Source organism: Pseudophryne corroboree, chromosome 4 (genome assembly GCF_028390025.1).
Source record: "Pseudophryne corroboree isolate aPseCor3 chromosome 4, aPseCor3.hap2, whole genome shotgun sequence".
In the NCBI taxonomy this organism is placed as follows: Eukaryota; Metazoa; Chordata; class Amphibia; order Anura; family Myobatrachidae; genus Pseudophryne; species Pseudophryne corroboree.
This window is the reverse complement of record NC_086447.1, coordinates 687,123,149-687,140,712: the sequence shown is the minus strand read 5'-3', so window position 1 is coordinate 687,140,712 and position 17,564 is coordinate 687,123,149. Positions and strand designations below refer to the sequence as shown.

At 46.1% G+C, this 17,564-nt stretch overlaps 1 protein-coding gene across 3 annotated transcripts in view; it reads left to right on the top strand.

Moving 5' to 3' along the window:
• The window catches only part of GRM1 (glutamate metabotropic receptor 1), an 818,622-nt gene that overhangs the window by 655,434 nt on the left and 145,624 nt on the right, over positions 1-17,564 (top strand). The window lies entirely within an intron of this gene.

The following is a 17,564-nucleotide window of genomic DNA, read 5'->3' as shown; positions in this document are numbered from 1 at the left end:
GCAAATAGTTGTTGTGATAAGTGTTTTATCTAGTACAGGTTGAGTATCCCATATCCAAATATTCCGAAATACGGACTTTTTTGAGTGAGAGTGAGATAGTGAAACCTTTGTTTTTTGATGGCTCAATGTACACAAACTTTGTTTAATACACAAACTTATTAAAATATTGTATTAAATGACCTTCAGGCTGTGTGTATAAGGTGTATATGTAACATAAATGCATTCTGTGCTTAGATTTAGGTCCCATCACCATGATATCTCATTATGGTATGCAATTATTCCAAAATACGGAAAAATCCCATATCCAAAATACCTCTGGTCCCAAGCTTCTTGGATAAGGGAGACTCAACCTGTAGCCGAAAGAGGACTCTATTGTCCACATGTAGGCAAAACAATGTGGTTGTGTTGTACACTAGTCATCAGACAATGGATTCTAACCTCCAAAGAATAGAGACCTGATAGTACGCTAGGGGGAGATGTATCCCATTTTGGAGAGAGATAAAGTGGAGAGAGAAAAAGTACCAAACAGTGAGCTTCTAACTGTAATTATTCTGCCACAGCCTGTAAAATGGCAGTTACTGTAGAAGCTGATTGGTACTTTGGGGGTAATTCAGACCTGATCGTAGCAGCAAATTTTATAGCAGTTGAGCAAAACCATGTGCACTGCAGGGGGGTGGGGGAAGGGGGGGCAGATATAACATGTGCAGAGAGAGTTAGAGTTGGGTGGGGTGTGTTCAAACTGAAATCTAAATTGCAGTGTAAAAATTAAGCAGCCAGTATTTACTCTGCACAGAAACAAAATAAGTTAACCCACCCAAATCTATTTCTCTCTGCACATGTTGTATCTGCTTCCCCTGCAGTGCACATGGTTTTGCCCAACTGCTAACAAATTTGCTGCTACAATCAGGTCTGAATTACCCCCTTTATCCCCTCCACGTTATTGCTTTCCCAGTTTTAATAGATCTCCCCATAAATTCCATTTTTATGTTACACAGCTCACCAGTGAATGAGATTCTAATTCTAAAGTTGTGCAGAATCACTGTTGATGAAATGTATGGGACAATTCTAGTATAAATGTAGAGTCATGGCTGGATTAAATATGTGGAGGTGCTATTGGACATACAGTACTTTGAGAATAGTAACGGGGGAATTGATAAATGGAGTTTAAGGACTATAGGCAGCAGGTGGACTGACTGAATGCATTTTTATCTTCATCTTGGAACCGCTTGTCCATCCACTGCAAAGACATTTGTGCAGATAATGTTATGTCCCTTAAATGTGGCTTTACTAACACAGTTTAAAATGTGGCTAATTTGTTAAACCATGTAGAACAATCTATTAAATAGAATAGTAACTGCTGCTATGAGCACTGACACTGTATTTGAAATATATTTTAATAAGAACTGAGCAATATCCAATTAGTTTGAATTGCAGTGACCCATAGCAACCTAAATGACTAAATATTCTGCATGCATCACTTTTATTTTGTTCATCAGTTTTTTTTATTGTGTGCAATTCTGGTTTTCTTACACATTTAATAGCTGGAAATTGGAAAATCCTAGGTAAAGGCATAAAAGGTAATTATTTCCACCTGAAGCTATGATTTCTGTTAAGGTTTCTTTAGTTTTTAAGTTCACAAGGTATGTTACTATGACAACCAAAACTGTAAATATTCTAAAGAGTTTTAACGATTTGAAGAATTGATTCAAGGGTATGATGGTAATAATTGCAAATCTCTGTTGAATTAGCAGGTTGACGCTGGCCTTGTTTGGCATTGTGTCATTAGAACAGCTCTTACACTACTGTACTCCCTTTACAGTTTACAAAGTTATATAAAGGAAATAATTTTCCCTCTCAAATGTGAAGTACAGAAGTGTATAATTTCAATGACTGGATTCACTTCAGAGTATGAAGTAAAGTTTTTATGAGGTATATTTGAACAAATGAAAGAGAGTACCCATAATAAAGGGGGTACTGAAGGGATAGATGTGTGCTGAGCGATCTTAACACAGACCGCTCAGCACACATCTCTCCCCCCGCTCAAGCACAGTGCGATGTGCTGAGTGAGGGGGGGCGACGACGGGGGCCGCTCACTTCACACAGCGCTGAAGTGAGCGACCCGCTAGATTGAGCCTGCATCTAGCACCGGCGATAGCGATGCTCAGGGCCGCGCATCGCTATCGCTGGGGGGGCATACACATAGCAGATCCCTGCTTAAAATCTAAGCAATCTAGTCAGATTGCTTAAGGTCCGTACACATTAGACAATGTCGCACTGTGAGCGACGTTGTCTAATGTTTCCCCTCTCGAGCCGGCCGGTGGCCGACTGTACACACTGAGCTATATGACCGCTCATATCGCTCAGTAACGCCATGTCTCCGCCAGCTGTGCATGCAGGTCGTGGACAACAGTCCAGATCCTGCATGCGTGCACTGGCGACAGCGACGATCGTTGCCGACCCGCGGGGCCGCGCATCGGTCGTCGCTGGCGGCATACACACTTGCCGATAAAATGAGCAACGTCGCTCAGGAAGGGGGAAAATGAGCGACATCGCTCATTTTATCGGCAAGTGTGTATGGGCCTTTAGATTTTAAACACGGATCTCTCCGTGTGCACCCTCCTTAAAAGTGAAATTTAAACCTGGCAAACAGACACAACAATAGACTCATTGGGTTCTGGACTCAGGATATGCTGTGCTTGCATGGCTGGCAAGCAATTAGAGATATTGGCTGAGATGCTACTGGCGACACCTCCTGTCATATTGGTAGGTGTGGACATGCTCATGAAGGTGGGACAGGTGATGTGAGCACAGTGCCGGCGCTAGCCGCTCAGCAAAGCCTGCAAAGCAGGGAGGCGCTGCACTCATGAGGCGCTCTCCCTGCTCTGCTACTACCCCTTGCTGCCAGCTGCTGCTGCCTGCACCTGTCACACTGACAGGCAGCAGCGGCGCCGGCAGCATATACAGAAGCTCTTTATTGTTCTGTCTTATTATCATGGACCTCCTCTCTTCCTCTCGTCAGGCTCCTCCCCGCACCTTCTGCAAAGCTGAGTAACAGGCAGGCAGGCAGCAGTGTAGCCCCCACCCCCTTCCCTCCCCTTGTCAGTATAGACACAGCAGTGCCCGCCCCCTCCCTTATCCCCCTTCTCTCCCCTCCCATCAATGTAATTTTTGTGTCCCGGGCACTTTTAATATGCAGCCACACTGTGTGCTCAGCCTCATTGCAGACCTGGGCAGCCACCTCCTGCTTCCTGACATTAGGCAGGAACAGGAAGTCATGTGACTGCACGACTGGAGGAGCCTTCAGACGTGAGAGGAGCAGCCCAGCCAATCTAGCAGCCTGCCATTCCATACAGAGAAGCAGAAACTCAGGTACATTCTGCAGTGTGTGTGTGTGTGTGGGGGGGGGGGGGGGATGGGGTGGATGGTATGTTATTGTTTGCTGGGGAGGTGGTATATAAGTGTGTGCTGGGGGGTGTTATATGTGTGTGCTGGGGAGGGGGGTGGTATATTATTGTGTGCTGGGGGGTATATTAGTGTGTGCTGGGGAGGGGAAGTGGTATATAAGTGTGTGTTGGGGAGGGGTGGTGGTATAATAGTGTGTGCTGGGGAGGGGGGTGGTATATTAGTGTGTGCGGAGGAGGAGGGTGATATAATAGTGTGTGCTGGGGAGGGGGGTGGTATATTTGTGTGTGCTGAGGAGTAGGGGTGGTATAATAGTGTGTGCTGGGGGGTATATTATTGTGTGCTGAGGAGGACGGGTGGTATAATATTGTGTGCTAGGGAGGGGGGGTGGTATATTTGTGTGTGCTGGGGGGGTATAATAGTGTGTGCTGGGGAGGAGGGGTGGTATATTACTGTGTGCGGGGGATATGGTATATTAGTGTGTGCTGCCCGTGGGCGAGCATGCATCTGTAATCCATAGGATCGCATGGTGTGTACGCTCCCTCAAACAGGACGCAGCTTACGATGCGGCTGCTTGCAGGTAAGATAAGTGTGGCCACATCTGTATTTGTAGGAGGGCGCCAAATTTATAGTTTGCAGGAGGGCGCCGAACACCTTAGCATCGGCCCTGTGTGAGCATATATACTGTACTGTATGTCAAGGGAATGCACTTTGTGAGGTAATGATACTGTAGCTTCTATTGAGTTCCTTGGTGCACTGTTAGAGATGGTTCTTCTGGTTTTATGATCTTGCCTGAATTACCTGGGAATTCCTCTGTATTCCATCTTGATACTGTTACTAATGCTGAACCTCGTCTGACATTGACCTTGGGGTAGATTTACTAAAGTTTCTAAAAATGAAAAGTGTTGGTGAAGCAACCAGTCAGATTCTATCATTTTCTAGTATGCAATAGAGAAATTATAGCTGTAATCGGATTGGTTGCTATGGGCAACACTGCAGTTAATTTTTAGAAGCTTTAGTAAATCTACCATCTTTTACAGGAACTAGTAACTTCCATACCTTATCTATAAATATGTCTAGCTCAAACATAGGTCCTGAAAGTAATATACTATAGTAAACATATTACAATTATAAAATGACCACTATGTACAGAATGTAGTGGCCAATACCTGCCTCTGCATGTACATCAGACAAAGGGGGGTATTCAATTAGGGCCGTTTTTAGGAGTGAAAAACACGTGGATATGAGACTCAACATGTTTCCGCACCTGTGCCAATTTTGAGGCATTTTTTGCCAAAAGAAAAGAAGTGAAAAGGCATTGGTGAAAATGTCTTAAAAAGGGGTGAAAACGGCTCACAATTGAATACGCAGGGGGGGTGAATTTGATAGCTTTTGAATTCGGTGCTTATTGAATATGTTATGCTCCCAAATTGTATACTTTAAACGGGTTTAGCCACTATAAGTGGCTAAATCTGGTGTTTTGGGGCATGATGAGTAATGGGCACCAAAAACAATTGAATTGCTCCATTGGGCACCCATTAATTATTGCACCACCCCAAACAATTGAATTCCCCCTGTGACTTTTTTTTCTCCACTGCTCTTTGCACATATGCCCTGATTCAGATTTGGAAGTAAAGCAAAAAAAAGCACATAACTTTGTATATGGAAAAACCATATTGCAGTACAAGCGAAGCAAATACATTTATATATTTTCTGTGCAGGGTAAATACTGAGTACTTTTGCATGTAACCCACAAATGTTAGACAGCTTTATTTTTCCACTCTTACCAACAAGCCCCATTTCAGTGTGGCGTGCTACTACCAAACCCACAGAGTCACCACCATCTGACATATTGTAGTAACCACTACACTAGGGTGAGTTAAACATCATATGGAAAGTCCCCCCCCCCTCCCTTCCCCAGGGGAGTCCACTCAAATAACATCCCACACCAGTGTTGAAAGGGTAACATAGATACAAAGTATTATATGGAAAGAGTTACTCTCAATGATCTGGCTTACTTCGCTGGCAAGGACACCATTCATCAGGTGGCACATTTATGAGGGTGATATGGCTGACCACACACCACAAGGTGATCTGACAGACCTCCACCAAAGTTGTCATTTTACAAGTCTCTTAGGGAGACTTCAATGTAAAGTATATACAGAAAGAGGCACCCAAAATTAGTTAACTGACTTCCCAGAAAACGACACCCACATCAGGTCTGTGATGCCCTGATTTCCAGGCCCATAGGCACGGCCGATCTGCCAACAATGATCGCCGATCAGTCGGGGGATCAGGGAAATTAAACATGTTAAAAATGCCAGATTCCCTGATCAGGGGATCAGGATTTTTAAACATGTTTAATATTCTCAATCCTCTAACCCGGCCGTGGGGGAATAGAGGATTTTCCCCAACACATCTCACATGTATGGTGGCCATTACTTTTTGACTTGGTTAGAAGCACTGTGCCACCCGTGTATACAGGCAATAAACCAGTAGTCTTTCACATTTCACACTCTTATCATCATTTCCCGAACAACCTAGGCACCCTCTAGAAACATGCCTGTACAAACACCCACTAGTACTAAGGACCAATAACCTTTCCACCGCCACTATTGTATACATCATCTCTGCAGGTGTAGCGCTGAGTATAAACCCACTCTGCCATCAATGTAATCTCTGCGAGAGTCTCAAATACCCAGCTGCTCCGGCTGGATCATAGCACCCAAAATATTCTAGACACATGCACAGTCACAGTCGGCTGTCATACAGTATTGTAGACACATGCACAGTCGGCCGATAGTCGCCCACTGTGAAAACAATGGGTTAGCATTAGAGATGTGCAAGTTCAGATTTATTCAGTTCTTTTTACTAAACTTAGCGCAAGATCGGATTTATCCTTATTTTTTACTATCTTAAACAAATGAGAGCTGATGGAATATTAGATGCCGGTTTGAGACAGAGTAAAACCAAGTAAATCCTAGTAATTCCAGAGAACCAAACCCTACTGAACTTTGCTTTCCGAGCCCGGATCCGAGTCCGGCTCGGGTTTTCCCGCCTGACTCGGAAACCCGAAGGCGGCAAAACATCATCATCCTGCTGTCGAGTCTCGCGGGATTTGGATTCCATATAAGGAGCCGCGCGTCGCGGCCATTTTCACTCCAGTCTCGGAGAATGTATAGAGAGGCCGTGTCCTCAGTGTTCAGTGTCTGTGTGTTGGGGAGGGAAAGTGGGGTGGCAAGTGTTGTGCTGCTCAGTCCAGTCCAGTGTAGTCACTCAGTGTATTATGCTGCATCAGTCCAGGCAGTCACAGTGTTGGTGTTCTCTCTGCTGCCATATATCCAGTGTAGCTGTATAAAGTGGTGCTGTGTTATGCAGACCAGTCCAGTGTAGTCAGTGTATTGTGCTGTATCAGTCTAGCCATTCACAGTGTTGGTGTTCTCTGCTGCCATATATCCAGTGTAGCTGTATAAAGTGGTGCTGTGTTGTGCAGACCAGTGGTAGTGTCTTGTGTCATCAGTAATTAAAGTGACGATATACGCTGCTGATATATGTCCACTGCTGCAGTATAATAATTCTAACAACAACAACCTGTTGTGCTGCATCAGACCAGTGGTAGTGTCCTGTGTCATCAGTAATTCCAGTGACGATATACGCTGCTGCTATATATCCACTGCTGCAGTATAATAATTCTAACAACAACCTGTTGTGCTGCATCAGACCAGTGGTAGTGTCCTGTGTCATCAGTAATCCAGTGACGATATACGCTGCTGCTATATGTCCACTGCTGCTGTATAATAATTATAACAACAACCTGTTGTGCTGCATCAGACCAGTGGTAGTGTCCTGTGTCATCAGTCATTCCAGTCATTCCTGTGCCGCAAATTGTCTCATATAAGTTAACTCCCACAAAATAATGGAGAACAAAAATTTTGAGGAGAAAATAGGGAAAGATGAAGAAGAACCACTTCCTCCTAGTGCTGAAGCTGCTGCCACTAGCCATGACATAGACAATGAAATGCCATACACGTCGTCTGCCAAGGTCGATGCCCAATGTGATAGTAGAGGGCATGTAAAATCCAAAAAGCCAAAGTTCAGGAAAAAGAACCAAAAAAAGAAATTTAAATCGTCTGAGGAGAAAGGTAAACTTGCCAATATGCCATTTACGACACGGAGTGTCAAGCAACGGCTGAGGCCCTGGCCTATGTTCATGGCTAGTGGTTCAGCTTCACATGACGATGGAAGCCCTCATCCTCCCGCTAGAAAAATTAAAAGAGCTAAGCTGGAAAGAGCACGGAAAAGAACTGTGCGTTCTGAGATGGTATCACAAATCCCCAAGGAGATTCCAAGTGTGTCGGCGGTTGTGATGCCTGACCTTCCCAACACTGGATGGGAAGAGGTGGCTCCTTCCACCATTTGCACGCCCCCTGCAAGTGCTGGAAGGAGCACCCACAGTCCAGTTCCTGATATTCAAATTGAAGGTGTCACTGTTGAAGCACACCAGGATGAGGATATGGGTGTTGCTGGCGCTGAGGAGGAAGTTGACGATGAGGATTCTGATGGTGATGTGGTTTGTGTAAGTCAGGCACCGGGGGAGACACCTGTTGTCCTTGGGACAAAGAAGCCCATTGTGATGCCTGGGCAAACTACCAAAAAAGCCACCTCTTCGGTGTGGAATTATTTCTCCACAACTCCGGAAAACAGGTGTCAAGCCATCTGTTGCCTCTGTCAATCTGTAATAAGTAGGGGTGAGGATGTTAACCACCTAGGAACATAATCCCTTATACATCACCTGCTGCACATTGATCAGAAGTCTGTGTCAAGTTGTGAAACTTTGGGTGACAGCGTAAGCAGTCCACTGACACCTAAATCCCTTCTTTCTTCTGTACCCAAGCTCCTGCAAGCTACACCACCGACTCCCTCAACGTCAACTTCCTCCTCAGTCAGGAAAGTCCGTAGTCCTGCAGGCCATGTCACTGTCAGGACTGAGGAGTCCTCTCCTAACCGGGATTCCTCCGTAGGATCCTTGAGTGGTACGCCTGCTGTTGCTGCCGCTGCTGTTGTTGCTGCTGGGAGTCGATCGTCATCCCAGAGGGGAAGTCGGAAGACCACTTGTACTACTTCCAGTAAGCAATTGAGTATCCAACAGTCCTTTGTGAGGAAGATGAAATATGACAGCAGTCATCCTTTTGCAAAGCGGATAACTGAGGCCTTGACAGCTATGTTGCTGTTAGAGGTGCATCCGGTATCCACCATTAGTTCAGTGGGACTTAGAGATTTGATGGAAATAGTGTGTCCCCGGTATCAAATCCCATCTAGGTTCCACTTCTCTAGGCAGGCGATACTGAGAATGTACACAGACGTCAGAAAAAGAGTCACCAGTGTCCTACAAAATGCGGTTGTATCCAGTGTTCACTTAACCACGGACATGTGGACTAGTGGAGCAGGGCAGACTAAGGACTATATGACTGTAACAGCCCACTGGGTAGATGTATGGCCTCCCACAGCAACAACAGCAGCGGCACCAGTAGCAGCATCTCGCAAACGCCAGCTCGTTCCTAGGCAGGCTATGCTATGTATCACCGCTTTCCATAAGAGGCACACAGCTGACAACCTCTTACGGAAACTGAGGAACATCATCGCAGAATGGCTTACCCCAATTTGACTCTCCTGGGAATTTGTGATATCGGACAACGCCACCAATATTGTGTGTGCATTACATCTGGGCAAATTCCAGCATGTCCCATGTTTTGCACATACAATTAATTTGGTGGTACAGAATTTTTTGAAAAATGAAAGGGGTGTGCAGGAGATGCTGTCGGTGGCCCAAAAAATTGTGGGCCACTTTCGACATTCTGCCACTGCGTGCCGAAGACTGGAGCGCCAGCAAACACTCCTGAACTTGCCCCGCCATCATTTGAAGCAAGAGGTGGTAACGAGGTGGAATTCAACCCTCTATATGCTTCAGAGGATGGAGGAGCAGCAAAAGGCCATTCAAGCCTATACATCCACCTACAATATAGGCAAAGGAGGGGGAATGCACCTGACTCAAGCGCAATGGAGAATGATTTCAACGTTGTGCAAGGTTCTCCAACCCTTCAAACGTGCCACACATGGAGTCAGTTCAGACACTGCCAGCTTGAGTCAGGTCATTCCCCTCATCAGGCTTTTGCAGAAGCAGCTGGAGAGATTGAAGGAGGACCTAAGACGGAGTGATTCCGCAAAGTATGTGGGACTTGTGGATGGAGCCCTTCATTCACTTTGCCAGGATTCAAGGGTGCTCAATCTGTTGAGATCAGAGCACTACATTTTGGCTACCGTGCCCGATCCTAGGTATAAAGCCTACGTTGTATCTCTCTTTCCAGCAGACACAAGTGTGCAGAGGTGCAAAGACCTGCTGGTTAGTAAATTGTCAACTCAAGCGGAACGTGACCAGTCAACAGCTCCTCCTTCAATTTCTACCGCCACTGGGGCTGCAAGGAAAAGGATAACATTTCCTAGCCCACCCGCTGGTGGTGATGTAGGGTAGTCAAGAGCGATAGCTGACATCTGGTCCGGACTGAAGGACCTGCCAACGATTACTGACATGTCTACTGTCACTGCATATGATTCTGTCGCCATTGAAAGAATGGTGGAGGAATATATGAGTGACAGCATCCAAATAGGCATGTCAGACAGAGGCCCTTGCACAAACTGGCTTTATTTTACCTTAATTGCCCCCCCTCCAGTGTGTACTCCGAAGAGTGTTTAGTGCAGCCGGTAACCTTGTCAGCGATCAGCGTAGGAGGTTACTTCCACTAAATGTGGAGAAGATGATGTTCATCAAAATGAATTATGAATTCCTCCGTGGGACCTTTACCAGCAATTGCCTCCAGAAAGTACACAGGGACCTGTGATGGTGGATTACAGTGGGGACGAATTAATACTCAGTGAGGAGGATGTACACGGTGAAAGGGGTGAGGAATCGGAGGATGAAGATGAGGTGGACATCTTGCCTCTGTAGTGCCAGTTTGTACAAGGAGAGATTGATTGATTGCTTCTTTTTTGGTGGGGGCCCAAACAAACCAGTCATTTCAGCTACAGTCGTTTGGCAGACCCTGTCGCTGAAATGATTGGTTTGTTAAAGTGTGCATGTCCTGTTTATACAACATGGTGGGAAGGCCCAAGGACAATTCCATCTTGCACCTCTTTTTCTTCTTTGCATCATGTGCTGTTTGGGGACTAGTTTTTTTAAGTGCCATCCTGTCTGACACTGCAGTGCCACTCCTAGATGGGCCAGGTGTTTGTGCCGCACACTTGTGTCGCTTAGCTTAGTCAGGGCCGAAACTAGGGGGGGGGGGGGGTAGGGGGGCACGTTCCCCAGGTGCTGGGCTGTAGGGGGCGCTATTGAGCCCAGTTCTTGTGTAACAATAGCTTCCACTGGCTCCCCGACAGCAACTGACCTGCTGTAGGGAGCCAGCAGCACTAGACGCGGCTCCCTAGGCTTCCGGGATGCGGACGGCGGACATGACGTCGTACGTGCATGTGACGTCACACGCGCGCACCCGGCTAGAGAGAGGACGGAGCCGGAGGCGGGAGTCTCTGGCGCCGCGGCCGCATCTATCACCACACTATCAACAACGGGGTCCGGGGCTAACATGCCTGGCTGCAGAGTACGATATACACTGTGACTGGCTCACTGACAGGTAAAAAAAATGTTAAACCAGTATCCCACATTAATTTATATATATATATATATATATATATATATATTAGAGATGAGCGCCGGAAATTTTTCGGGTTTTGTGTTTTGGTTTTGGGTTCGGTTCCGCGGCCGTGTTTTGGGTTCGACCGCGTTTTGGCAAAACCTCACCGAATTTTTTTTGTCGGATTCGGGTGTGTTTTGGATTCGGGTGTTTTTTTAAAAAAACCCTAAAAAACAGCTTAAATCATAGAATTTGGGGGTAATTTTGATCCCAAAGTATTATTAACCTCAAAAAACATAATTTACACTCATTTTCAGCCTATTCTGAACACATCACACCTCACAATATTATTTTTAGTCCTAAAATTTGCACCGAGGTCGCTGTGTGAGTAAGATAAGCGACCCTAGTGGCCGACACAAACACCGGGCCCATCTAGGAGTGGCACTGCAGTGTCACGCAGGATGGCCCTTCCAAAAAACCCTCCCCAAACAGCACATGACGCAAAGAAAAAAAGAGGCGCAATGAGGTAGCTGACTGTGTGAGTAAGATTAGCGACCCTAGTGGCCGACACAAACACCGGGCACATCTAGGAGTGGCACTGCAGTGTCACGCAGGATGTCCCTTCCAAAAAACCCTCCCCAAACAGCACATGACGCAAAGAAAAAAAGAGGCGCAATGAGGTAGCTGTGTGAGTAAGATTAGCGACCCTAGTGGCCGACACAAACACCGGGCCCATCTAGGAGTGGCACTGCAGTGTCACGCAGGATGTCCCTTCCAAAAAACCCTCCCCAATCAGCACATGATGCAAAGAAAAAGAAAAGAAAAAAGAGGTGCAAGATGGAATTATCCTTGGGCCCTCCCACCCACCCTTATGTTGTATAAACAAAACAGGACATGCACACTTTAACCAACCCATCATTTCAGTGACAGGGTCTGCCACACGACTGTGACTGATATGACGGGTTGGTTTGGACCCCCCCCAAAAAAGAAGCAATTAATCTCTCCTTGCACAAACTGGCTCTACAGAGGCAAGATGTCCACCTCATCTTCACCCTCCGATATATCACCGTGTACATCCCCCTCCTCACAGATTATCAATTCGTCCCCACTGGAATCCACCATCTCAGCTCCCTGTGTACTTTGTGGAGGCAATTGCTGCTGGTCAATGTCTCCGCGGAGGAATTGATTATAATTCATTTTAATGAACATCATCTTCTCCACATTTTCTGGATGTAACCTCGTACGCCGATTGCTGACAAGGTGAGCGGCGGCACTAAACACTCTTTCGGAGTACACACTTGTGGGAGGGCAACTTAGGTAGAATAAAGCCAGTTTGTGCAAGGGCCTCCAAATTGCCTCTTTTTCCTGCCAGTATAAGTACGGACTGTGTGACGTGCCTACTTGGATGCGGTCACTCATATAATCCTCCACCATTCTATCAATGTTGAGAGAATCATATGCAGTGACAGTAGACGACATGTCCATAATCGTTGTCAGGTCCTTCAGTCCGGACCAGATGTCAGCATCAGCAGTCGCTCCAGACTGCCCTGCATCACCGCCAGCGGGTGGGCTCGGAATTCTGAGCCTTTTCCTCGCACCCCCAGTTGCGGGAGAATGTGAAGGAGGAGATGTTGACAGGTCGCGTTCCGCTTGACTTGACAATTTTGTCACCAGCAGGTCTTTCAACCCCAGCAGACCTGTGTCTGCCGGAAAGAGAGATCCAAGGTAGGCTTTAAATCTAGGATCGAGCACGGTGGCCAAAATGTAGTGCTCTGATTTCAACAGATTGACCACCCGTGAATCCTTGTTAAGCGAATTAAGGGCTGCATCCACAAGTCCCACATGCCTAGCGGAATCGCTCCGTGTTAGCTCCTTCTTCAATGCCTCCAGCTTCTTCTGCAAAAGCCTGATGAGGGGAATGACCTGACTCAGGCTGGCAGTGTCTGAACTGACTTCACGTGTGGCAAGTTCAAAGGGCATCAGAACCTTGCACAACGTTGAAATCATTCTCCACTGCACTTGAGACAGGTGCATTCCATCTCCTATATCGTGCTCAATTGTATAGGCTTGAATGGCCTTTTGCTGCTCCTCCAACCTCTGAAGCATATAGAGGGTTGAATTCCACCTCGTTACCACTTCTTGCTTCAGATGATGGCAGGGCAGGTTCAGTAGTTTTTGGTGGTGCTCCAGTCTTCTGTACGTGGTGCCTGTACGCCGAAAGTGTCCCGCAATTTTTCTGGCCACCGACAGCATCTCTTGCACGCCCCTGTCGTTTTTTAAAAAATTCTGCACCACCAAATTCAAGGTATGTGCAAAACATGGGACGTGCTGGAATTTGCCCATATTTAATGCACACACAATATTGCTGGCGTTGTCCGATGCCACAAATCCACAGGAGAGTCCAATTGGGGTAAGCCATTCCGCGATGATCTTCCTCAGTTGCCGTAAGAGGTTTTCAGCTGTGTGCGTATTCTGGAAAGCGGTGATACAAAGCGTAGCCTGCCTAGGAAAGAGTTGGCGTTTGCGAGATGCTGCTACTGGTGCCGCCGCTGCTGTTCTTGCGGCGGGAGTCCATACATCTACCCAGTGGGCTGTCACAGTCATATAGTCCTGACCCTGCCCTGCTCCACTTGTCCACATGTCCGTGGTTAAGTGGACATTGGGTACAACTGCATTTTTTAGGACACTGGTGAGTCTTTTTCTGACGTCCGTGTACATTCTCGGTATCGCCTGCCTAGAGAAGTGGAACCTAGATGGTATTTGGTAACGGGGGCACACTGCCTCAATAAATTGTCTAGTTCCCTGTGAACTAACGGCGGATACCGGACGCACGTCTAACACCAACATAGTTGTCAAGGACTCAGTTATCCGCTTTGCAGTAGGATGACTGCTGTGATATTTCATCTTCCTCGCAAAGGACTGTTGAACAGTCAATTGCTTACTGGAAGTAGTACAAGTGGGCTTACGACTTCCCCTCTGGGATGACCATCGACTCCCAGCGGCAACAACAGCAGCGCCAGCAGCAGTAGGCGTTACACGCAAGGATGCATCGGAGGAATCCCAGGCAGGAGAGGACTCGTCAGACTTGCCAGTGACATGGCCTGCAGGACTATTGGCATTCCTGGGGAAGGAGGAAATTGACACTGAGGGAGTTGGTGGGGTGGTTTGCGTGAGCTTGGTTACAAGAGGAAGGGATTTACTGGTCAGTGGACTGCTTCCGCTGTCACCCAAAGTTTTTGAACTTGTCACTGACTTATTATGAATGCGCTGCAGGTGACGTATAAGGGAGGATGTTCCGAGGTGGTTAACGTCCTTACCCCTACTTATTACAGCTTGACAAAGGGAACACACGGCTTGACACCTGTTGTCCGCATTTCTGGTGAAATACCTCCACACCGAAGAGCTGATTTTTTTGGTATTTTCACCTGGCATGTCAACGGCCATATTCCTCCCACGGACAACAGGTGTCTCCCCGGGTGCCTGACTTAAACAAACCACCTCACCATCAGAATCCTCCTGGTCAATTTCCTCCCCAGCGCCAGCAACACCCATATCCTCCTCATCCTGGTGTACTTCAACACTGACATCTTCAATCTGACTATCAGGAACTGGACTGCGGGTGCTCCTTCCAGCACTTGCAGGGGGCATGCAAATAGTGGAAGGCGCATGCTCTTCACGTCCAGTGTTGGGAAGGTCAGGCATCGCAAACGACACAATTGGACTCTCCTTGTGGATTTGGGATTTCAAAGAACGCACAGTTCTTTGCGGTGCTTTTGCCAGCTTGAGTCTTTTCAGTTTTCTAGCGAGAGGCTGAGTGCTTCCATCCTCATGTGAAGCTGAACCACTAGCCATGAACATAGGCCAGGGCCTCAGCCGTTGCTTGCCACTCCGTGTGGTAAATGGCATATTGGCAAGTTTACGCTTCTCCTCCGACAATTTTATTTTAGGTTTTGGAGTCCTTTTTTTTCTGATATTTGGTGTTTTGGATTTGACATGCTCTGTACTATGACATTGGGCATCGGCCTTGGCAGACGACGTTGCTGGCATTTCATCGTCTCGGCCATGACTAGTGGCAGCAGCTTCAGCACGAGGTGGAAGTGGATCTTGATCTTTCCCTAATTTTGGAACCTCAACTTTTTTGTTCTCCATATTTTATAGGCAGAACTAAAAGGCACCTCAGGTAAACAATGGAGATGGATGGATTGGATACTAGTATACAATTATGGACGGACTGCCACGGTTAGGTGGTATAAAAAAACCACGGTTAGGTGGTATATATTATAATAATAATACAATTATGGATGGACGGACTGCCTGCCGACTGCCGACACAGAGGTAGCCACAGCCGTGAACTACCGCACTGTACACTGGTTGATAAAGAGATAGTAGTATACTCGTAACAACTAGTATGACACTATGACGACGGTATAAAGAATGAAAAAAAAACCACGGTTAGGTGGTATATATTATAATAATAATACAATTATGGATGGACGGACTGCCTGCCGACTGCCGACACAGAGGTAGCCACAGCCGTGAACTACCGCACTGTACACTGGTTGATAAAGAGATAGTAGTATACTCGTAACAACTAGTATGACACTATGACGACGGTATAAAGAATGAAAAAAAAACCACGGTTAGGTGGTATATATTATAATAATAATACAATTATGGATGGACGGACTGCCTGCCGACTGCCGACACAGAGGTAGCCACAGCCGTGAACTACCGCACTGTACACTGGTTGATAAAGAGATAGTAGTATACTCGTAACAACTAGTATGACACTATGACGACGGTATAAAGAATGAAAAAAAAACCACGGTTAGGTGGTATATATTATAATAATAATACAATTATGGATGGACGGACTGCCTGCCGACTGCCGACACAGAGGTAGCCACAGCCGTGAACTACCGCACTGTACACTGGTTGATAAAGAGATAGTAGTATACTCGTAACAACTAGTATGACACTATGACGACGGTATAAAGAATGAAAAAAAAACCACGGTTAGGTGGTATATATTATAATAATAATACAATTATGGATGGACGGACTGCCTGCCGACTGCCGACACAGAGGTAGCCACAGCCGTGAACTACCGCACTGTACACTGGTTGATAAAGAGATAGTAGTATACTCGTAACAACTAGTATGACACTATGACGACGGTATAAAGAATGAAAAAAAAACCACGGTTAGGTGGTATATATTATAATAATAATACAATTATGGATGGACGGACTGCCTGCCGACTGCCGACACAGAGGTAGCCACAGCCGTGAACTACCGCACTGTACACTGGTTGATAAAGAGATAGTAGTATACTCGTAACAACTAGTATGACACTATGACGGTATAAAGAATGAAAAAAAAACCACGGTTAGGTGGTATATATTATAATAATAATACAATTATGGATGGACGGACTGCCTGCCGACTGCCGACACAGAGGTAGCCACAGCCGTGAACTACCGCACTGTACACTGGTTGATAAAGAGATAGTAGTATACTCGTAACAATTAGGATGACACTATGACGGTATAAAGAATGAAAAAAAAACCACGGTTAGGTGGTAGGTATATAATAATAAATAATACAATTCTGGTCGGACGGACTGCCTGCCGTGTGCCGACACAGAGGTAGCCACAGCCGTGAACTACCGCACTGTACACTGGTTGATAAAGAGATAGTAGTATACTCGTAACAATTAGGATGACACTATGACGGTATAAAGAATGAAAAAAAAACCACGGTTAGGTGGTAGGTATATAATAATAAATAATACAATTCTGGTCGGACGGACTGCCTGCCGTGTGCCGACACAGAGGTAGCCACAGCCGTGAACTACCGCACTGTACACTGGTTGATAAAGAGATAGTAGTATACTCGTAACAATTAGGATGACACTATGACGGTATAAAGAATGAAAAAAAAACCACGGTTAGGTGGTAGGTATATAATAATAAATAATACAATTCTGGTCGGACGGACTGCCTGCCGTGTGCCGACACAGAGGTAGCCACAGCCGTGAACTACCGCACTGTACTGTGTCTGCTGCTAATATAGACTGGTTGATATTTAAAGAGATATTAGTAGTATACAACAATACTATACTGGTGGTCAGGCACTGGTCACCACTCCTGCAGCAAAAGTGTGCACTGTTAATTAATATAATTGTACTCCTGGCTCCTGCTAACAACCTGCAGTGCTCCCCAGTCTCCCCCACAATTAATTATAAGCTTTTAATTTATACATTGATGACTGTGCAGCACACTGGGCTGAGCTGAGTGCACACAGACTGAGTCACACTGTGTGACTGACTGTGCTGTGTATCGTTTTTTTTTTCAGGCAGAGAACGGATATAGCAGAGAGAAGTGAACGGATATATTATATTAAATAAAAGTTAACTAGCAACTGCACTGGTCACTGACTGTGGTAAACTAACTCTGTCTGCGACTCTGCACAATC